The sequence below is a fragment of the Microcaecilia unicolor genome, chromosome 1, assembly GCF_901765095.1.
Source record: "Microcaecilia unicolor chromosome 1, aMicUni1.1, whole genome shotgun sequence".
Taxonomy (NCBI): Eukaryota; Metazoa; Chordata; class Amphibia; order Gymnophiona; family Siphonopidae; genus Microcaecilia; species Microcaecilia unicolor.
This window is the reverse complement of record NC_044031.1, coordinates 194679889-194686951: the sequence shown is the minus strand read 5'-3', so window position 1 is coordinate 194686951 and position 7063 is coordinate 194679889. Positions and strand designations below refer to the sequence as shown.

Here is a 7063-nt window from a genome sequence, read left to right as displayed (position 1 = left end):
GAAGGAAAGGTGAGTAGTGGAGTGCCTCAAGGATCGGTGCTGGGGCCGATTCTGTTCAATATATTTGTGAGCGACATTGTCGAGGGGTTAGAAGGTAGGGTTTTCCATTTTGCAGATGATACCAAGATTTGTAACAGAGTGGACACTCCAGAGGGAGTGGAAAACATTAAAAAGGATCTGCAAAAGTTAGAAGAATGGTCTAATGTTTGGAGTGGAGGAGTGGCCTAGTGATTAGGGTGGTGGACTTTGGTCTTGGGGAACAGAGGAACTGAGTTTGATTCCCACTTCAGGCACAGGCAGCTCCTTGTGACTCTGGGCAAGTCACTTAACCCTCCATTGCCCCATGTAAGCCGCATTGAGCCTGCCATGAGTGGGAAAGCGCAGGGTACAAATATAACAAAAACAAACAATTAAAATTCAATGCTCAGAGTGATGCACTTAAGGAGTAGAAATTCAAGGGATATGAATGTGCTTGGAGGTGAGAGGCTGATATGCATAGACAGGGAGAAGAACCTTGGGTGACAGAATCTAAGGATCTGAAGGCAATGAAACAGTGTGACATGGTGGTGGCCATGGCCAGAAAGATGCTAGGCTATTTAGAGAAGTGTAACCAGCAGAAGAAAAAAGCCAGGCAGACTTCTATGGTCTCTCTCCCAGAAATGCCAAAGAGAGAAAATGATCAAGTATTTTATACCACATTCATTGTTGGTTTAATCATGATTTGATAATGAGTGTGCCTGTTGGGTCTTTATCTGCCGTCATTTACCATGTTACTAGGTGTCACCTCTATGTAGGTACTGTAGGTTTTTGGTGGGTTTTGGAGGGCTCAGACTTTTCACTAAAAAGAGGTGGTGAATCCCCTGTACAAGTCATTGGTTAGGCACCACTTGGAGTATTGTGTTCAGTTTTGGAGGCAGTATCTTGCTAAGGATGTAAAAAGACTTGAAGCGGCCCAAAGGAAGGTGACAAAAATGGTATTGGGTTTGTGCCAAAAGATGTATGAGAAGATACTGGAAGACCTGAATACCCTAGAGGAGAAGAAAGACAGGGGAGATATGAAACACATATTTAAATACCAGAGAAGGGAAAACAGTAAAACTATAGGACATGAATTGAGGTTGCGGGGTGGTAGACGTACGAGTAATGTCAGGAAACTCTTTTTCACAGACAGGATGGTTGATACCTGGAATGCCCTCCTGAGGGAGGTGGTGACAGAAACAAAATGATGACAGAATTCAAAAAGGTGTGGCTTGAACACAGAGAATCTCTAATTAGAAAATGAATGGTGTAAAAAAACAAAACTTAAATGGTTGCATGTGTGTTTGCATGTCGAGTGGCACTTAGATTCTGGTATTTATAATCTGCTTAGCCATCATCAAGTTCAAAGCAGAGAGCAGTCTCACATTATATATAAGCAGGTACTATCTCTGTCGGCTCACAATCTCAGTTTTTGTACCTGAGGCAATGGAGGGTTAATTGACTTACTCAGGGTCACAAGGATGGCAAAGAATGAAGGCTGGGGCTGGTTCCATATATGGCAATCCAGTAATTTGGAATGTGAGGACAGTGCCGGGCAGACTTTTATGGTCTGTGTCCCGCAAATGACAAGACAAATTTGGATGGGCTGGAATGGCTTCAACGGCAACTTCAGCAGTTGTAACCTAAGGACAGAGCCAGGCAGACTTCTATGGTCTCTCTCCCAGAAATGCCAAAGAGAGAAAATGATCAAGTATTTTATACCACATTCATTGTTGGTTTAATCATGATTTGATAATGAGTGTGCCTGTTGGGTCTTTATCTGCTGTCATTTACCATGTTACTAGGTGTCACCTCTATGTAGGTACTGTAGGTTTTTGGTGGGTTTTGGAGGGCTCAGACTTTCCACAACAAGTGTAACAGTTAGAGTGGGTTATGGGCCTAGGTTCCCTTCCCTATAGTCCACTGCACCAACCACTAGGCTACTCCAGAGATCTGCTTGCTAATCTAATAGGACTGGCCATAATATATGAAGCTGTCATAGAGGCTGGTATGTACTGTTTCTTTCACAGCTTTGAGGGGGTGGGAGGGGGGTCAGTGACCACTGTGGAAGTAAGGGGGTTTATGCTTTAATCCCTCCAATGGTCATTTGGTTATTTAGGTCACCTTTTGGTCACTTAGTTGTGATTGAAACAGGTCTAGCTAAAAAGTCTTAATTTTGGACCTAGGTGTTTTCATTTTGTTCCATTATTACAGAGAAACCTCTATCTTTTGGTGACACCCATGTCCAGTGGTGTGCTGGAGCCGGCTCGCTCCGGCTCGCAAGAGCCGCTTGTTAAATTTTGACAGCTCTTGCGAGCCGGTTGTTGTTCAGGGCGAGCCGGCTCCATTGCAGGAGGTAAGCATGGCAGGAGGGCGCCATGCTTACCTCCCCTCCCGCTCCCAAATATGCCCAGCGATTGCCCTTCGCCCCCACCGTCCCCTCCCGCTCCCATCCATCTTTTTTAAATACCTCCTCGCCGTTGAAGCGCCGCATTAAAGCCCTGCTGCTGCTGCCCAAGCTTTCCGTTTGCTGTAGTTCTTCGCGTGAACTTTGTGCCCTTAGTCCCGCCTTCTGACGTATGACGTCTTACGTCAAAAGGCGGGACTAAGGGCACAAAGTTCACGCGAACTGCAGCAAACGGAGGGAAAGCTAGAGACGGGCAGCAGGACTTTAACGCGGCGCTTCAACGGCGAGGAGGTATTTAAAAAAGATGGATGGGAGCGGGAGGGGACGGTGGGGGCGAAGGGCAATCGCTGGGCATGTTTGGGAGCGGGAGGGCAGGGGAGGGAGGAAAATCGCTGGACTTGAGATGGGAGCGGGAGGGAAGGGCAGAGGAGGGAGGAGAATCGCTGGACATGGATGGGGCAGGGGAGGGAGGAGAATTGCTGGACATGGATGGGGGCAGGGGAGGGAGGAGAATTGCTGGACATGGATGGTAGCAGGAGGGAAGGGCAGGGGAGGGAGGAGAATCGCTGGACATGGATGGGGGCAGGGGAGGGAGGAGAATTGCTGGACATGGATGGGAGCAGGAGGGAAGGGCAGGGGAGGGAGGAGAATCGCTGGACATGGATGGAAGCGGGAGGGAAGGGCAGGGGAGGGAGGAGAATTGCTGGACATGGATGGGAGCGGGAGGGAAAGGCAGGGGAGGGAGGAGAATCGCTGGGCATGGATGGGTAGAGGGGGGCAGAGGAGAGAAGACAATTGCTGGGCATGGATGGGTAGGGGGGCAGGGGAGAGAAGAGAATTGCTGGGTATGGATGGATAGAGGAGGACAGGGGAGAGAGGAGAGTTTCAGGACATGGATGGAGGGGAGGGAAGGGAGAGAGAAGAAATGCTGGACATGGAGGGAAGATAGAGGAAGGAGATTAGATGAGGGAAAAGGAAATGAGGAGAGAAACTGCACATGGATGGAGAAAATAGGCAAAAGCTGGATCCACTGTACAGTCAAGTGTGCGGAGGACCAGAAATGAAGAAGAAAGGAGGAAAGAAAAGAAATAAATGGAAAGGAAGCCCTGGAAACGGAGTCAAGGGAACAGATAGAGAGCAGCAGAATCAGATACTGGGCCAGCATGATCAGAGAAACAAAGTCACCAGACAACAAAGGTAGAAAAAAATAATTTTATTTTCATTATAGTGTTTGGAATATGTCCACTTTGAGACTCAGGTGCTGAACATTAAAAGTTTATATTTATTTACTTATTTATGGCATTTTATCCCATATTAAACATGAATTAGATTGGAACCTGGGATCATTTAATTTTTTTTTTCCTGGAGAGAGTAATGCATTGCCCCCCCCCCCCCCCCGGCTATAGCTAGCTCTGGAATTTTTTTTGGGGGGGGGGGCACAGAGGTGGATGGGGGGGCGCAGAGGTGGATTGGGGGGGGTGCAGTGGTGGACGGGGGGCGCCGAGGTGGACCGGGGAGAGAGCCTGTTGTTAAAATTTTACCAGCACACCACTGCCCATGTCTCACCCAAAACATGTGCCCAACACGCCCCCTTGAAATCTGGATGAACAGTGGAACAAAACTTCTATAATCAGAGTGTTAAAAAAAATTTAATTTAGATGTTTTGGAGAGAAAAACATCCTACTGTCACCTTAGGTTTTTTGGACATTTTTTTCTTTTGAAAATGAGCCCCTCGAAGTCCCAAGGGTATTACACAAAGATGCAATATAAGATGTGGTAGAGAACGAAGGTCTGTCTAATGAAGACAAGGGAGTGTTTACCGAAGCATCAAAAGATAATGCTTTTTGAGAAGCTAAAACGTTGCCCGAAAAATAAGTGGCTAGAGCTTCAGACATTAAGGGCTCCTTTTACTAAGCCATGGTAGTGATTCCCATGCGGCAAATGCAAAGAAGCCCATAGGAATTGAATGGACTTCATCACATTTGCTATACTGGGAATCACTACCGCCGCTTAGTTAAAGGAGTCCTAAATCTGAAGGTGGAGCAGTGGCATTCCTAGACTCGACGACACCCGGGGCGGATCGCCGATGCGCCCTCCCCCCCTGGGTGCAGTGCGCCCCCCCCGGGTGCACGCCGCTGGGGGGGTGCCGCGGTACGCACCTGTCGGCTGCGAGTTCGAATCGCTACGCTAAATTCTCTCGTTCACTGCAGCTCCCTCCCTCTGCCCCGGAACAGGAAGTAACCTGTTCCGGGGCAGAGGGAGGGCGCTGCAGCGAACGAGAGAATTTAGCGTAGCAATTCGAACTCGCAGCCGACAGGCGCGCACCATGGCACCCCCCAGCGGCGTGCACCCGGGGCAGACCGCTCCCACCGCCCCCCCCCCCCTTGGTACGCCACTGAGGTGGAGTATTGTAATTAGACTTTTGAGTCAGACCCCTAACTATCCCAGATAACTTGGTCATGTGTGATGCTCTGGCTATTAATGAGGATTAACACTACTTCTTTGCAGCATTGATTTCTTTTTCATAAGCACATGCCAAATGTGTATAAGCCCTGCAATGATCAAGACAATTTGGACACTCATGATGTTGCTAAAGTAAAAGCCTAGGAGAAAACCAAGGGCCTTTTTATTGCGTTAACAGAAAATGTATGTTATGGAGTTAACTTATTAATATAAGATCTCTTTTCAGTTTCCTTTATCAATCTAGTGTGCATCCTAATAGATGAAGTCTGATGTACTGTAAAAAAGAAAAACACAAACACACACGCAATTTACTTAAAAAGCAATAAAACTATTTTTCCATGCAAAGGTTTGATGGTAAATTGAGCCAAATCCAGGGAATAATTCATGTCCAGCTGTGAGAGTAGAAGTGATAAACGCCTAATATTGAGGGCCAGTAAGAAAGAGAAAATATCTTATATACAATGTATTATCGTCATCCAGATGTAAGTTAAGATCTCCTAGGGGAGGATAAGGTGTGGGGCATCTATGAGCAATTAGATTATGAAGATCCAAAATGTAGCTTGAAAAAAAATTATGGAGGCTGATAAATTAATAAGAAATCCACACTGGGAGAAATACAAATTTTAAAAGAAAAACTTTCTATCAATATGTGTGTTTGCTGGCTGCCAGCCCTAGTTGATAGATTAGAGGAAAACATTACTGCCGGTCTAGCCTACCCCCTTTTCTTCCTTCCCTATTGCAGTGGAGAAAAAAGTAGCCCTCAGGTGTTGCTTGATAAAGATATGAGATGTCAGCATCTGTAAACTCTGTGAGTGCTTGAGCATCCCCAATATTGTCACCTGTAGATTGTAGGCTGACAGCTGAGAGCTCTATGCTGCAAGACCACAAGGGCAGAGATTTTGCTCACACTTTTTTCACTTGTAGCTCTACACACATTACATTCAGGTACAGAAGTATTTTCCTGTCCCCACAGGGCTTACAATCTAAGGGCTGTGTTTACTAAGCCACACTAGAGGTGCGTTAGCATTTTTAGCGCATGCTAATGATTACTGTGTGCTAAACGCTAGAGATGCCCATATAAATATGGTCACCTTAGTAAACAGGGCCCTAAATTTGTACCTGAGGCACCGGGAGGTTAAGTAACTTGCCCAAGATCACAACAATCTGCAGTGGGAGTTTTTGAACCCTGCTTCCCTGGTTCTCAGCCTGTGGCTCTAACCATTAGGCTGTTGCTAGAATAGATTCTAGCTCTGTGTATATAGTGGAAGCTATGCACCCCAGTATTAAGTGAGAGGGAGAAAGAACACTGCTATGAAGAGCTGTAAGATGAAGAAAGTAGCTGTAATGGACGAGAGGCTGGGTAAAGGGGACCCAGACTAGGAGTGGAATTCTGGGAAGGAAATAGAGAGGGCCAAAAAGGGGTATTGAAATGTGTTACTCCCTGGGAGAGAGAATGCTGTTTAACAGGACTGGGAAAGGCAGAAAGAAACTATAAAGGGCATAAGCATCAAAGCATGGAGAGTAGAGCTGTGGAAAGGAAATAGAGAGGATTAGGAAGGGGTATTCAAAAGCATAACTGGGAGAGAGAATGCTGCTGTGAAGGGCTAGAAGAAGCAGAAAGACAATGTGAAAAGAAGATAGACTTGGGGATGAAGACAGGGATGGAGTGAAGATATGGGAGTGGGAAAGGAATAGATACAGGATGTGAGTAGCTGAGAGAAGGGACATGGACTGGGAAAAGGGGACATGATATGCAAAAAAGGATGAACAAGCAAAAGGGATATGAGAGAGGACACAAGCTTCAGAAGGGAGAGGAGTTGTATGGGTCTGGGAAAGGAGGGGACTGAGGGAGAGTTTGTGAAAAGACAGAGAAGTGATAGCAGATAGCTATATACTAAAATTGGAACAATACAGAGAAAGAATGGTCCCTGCGCAAGAATGACATGCAAATTTGTGAAACGTTCCAAACATTTTTAATTGAAAGATTTACATTGGCTCCCATTTTATTGGAGAATAAGATTTAAGGTGTTGATGTTGATTTTTAAAGCACTAAACAATGAAGTTCCTATAGCTTTGGCTTCATCTCTGAGGATTTATCGGCCTTCTCACAGTTTGTGATCAGCTGATAAATTGCTATTGAGCATAAGAACATAAGAATAGCCATACTGGGTCAGA

General features: G+C 46.1%; 1 pseudogene; it reads left to right on the top strand.

The window, feature by feature from the left end:
- Positions 1 to 6760: 6760 nt before the first annotated feature.
- LOC115460843 lies at positions 6761 to 6861 on the top strand (annotated as a pseudogene).
- Positions 6862 to 7063: the final 202 nt, after the last annotated feature.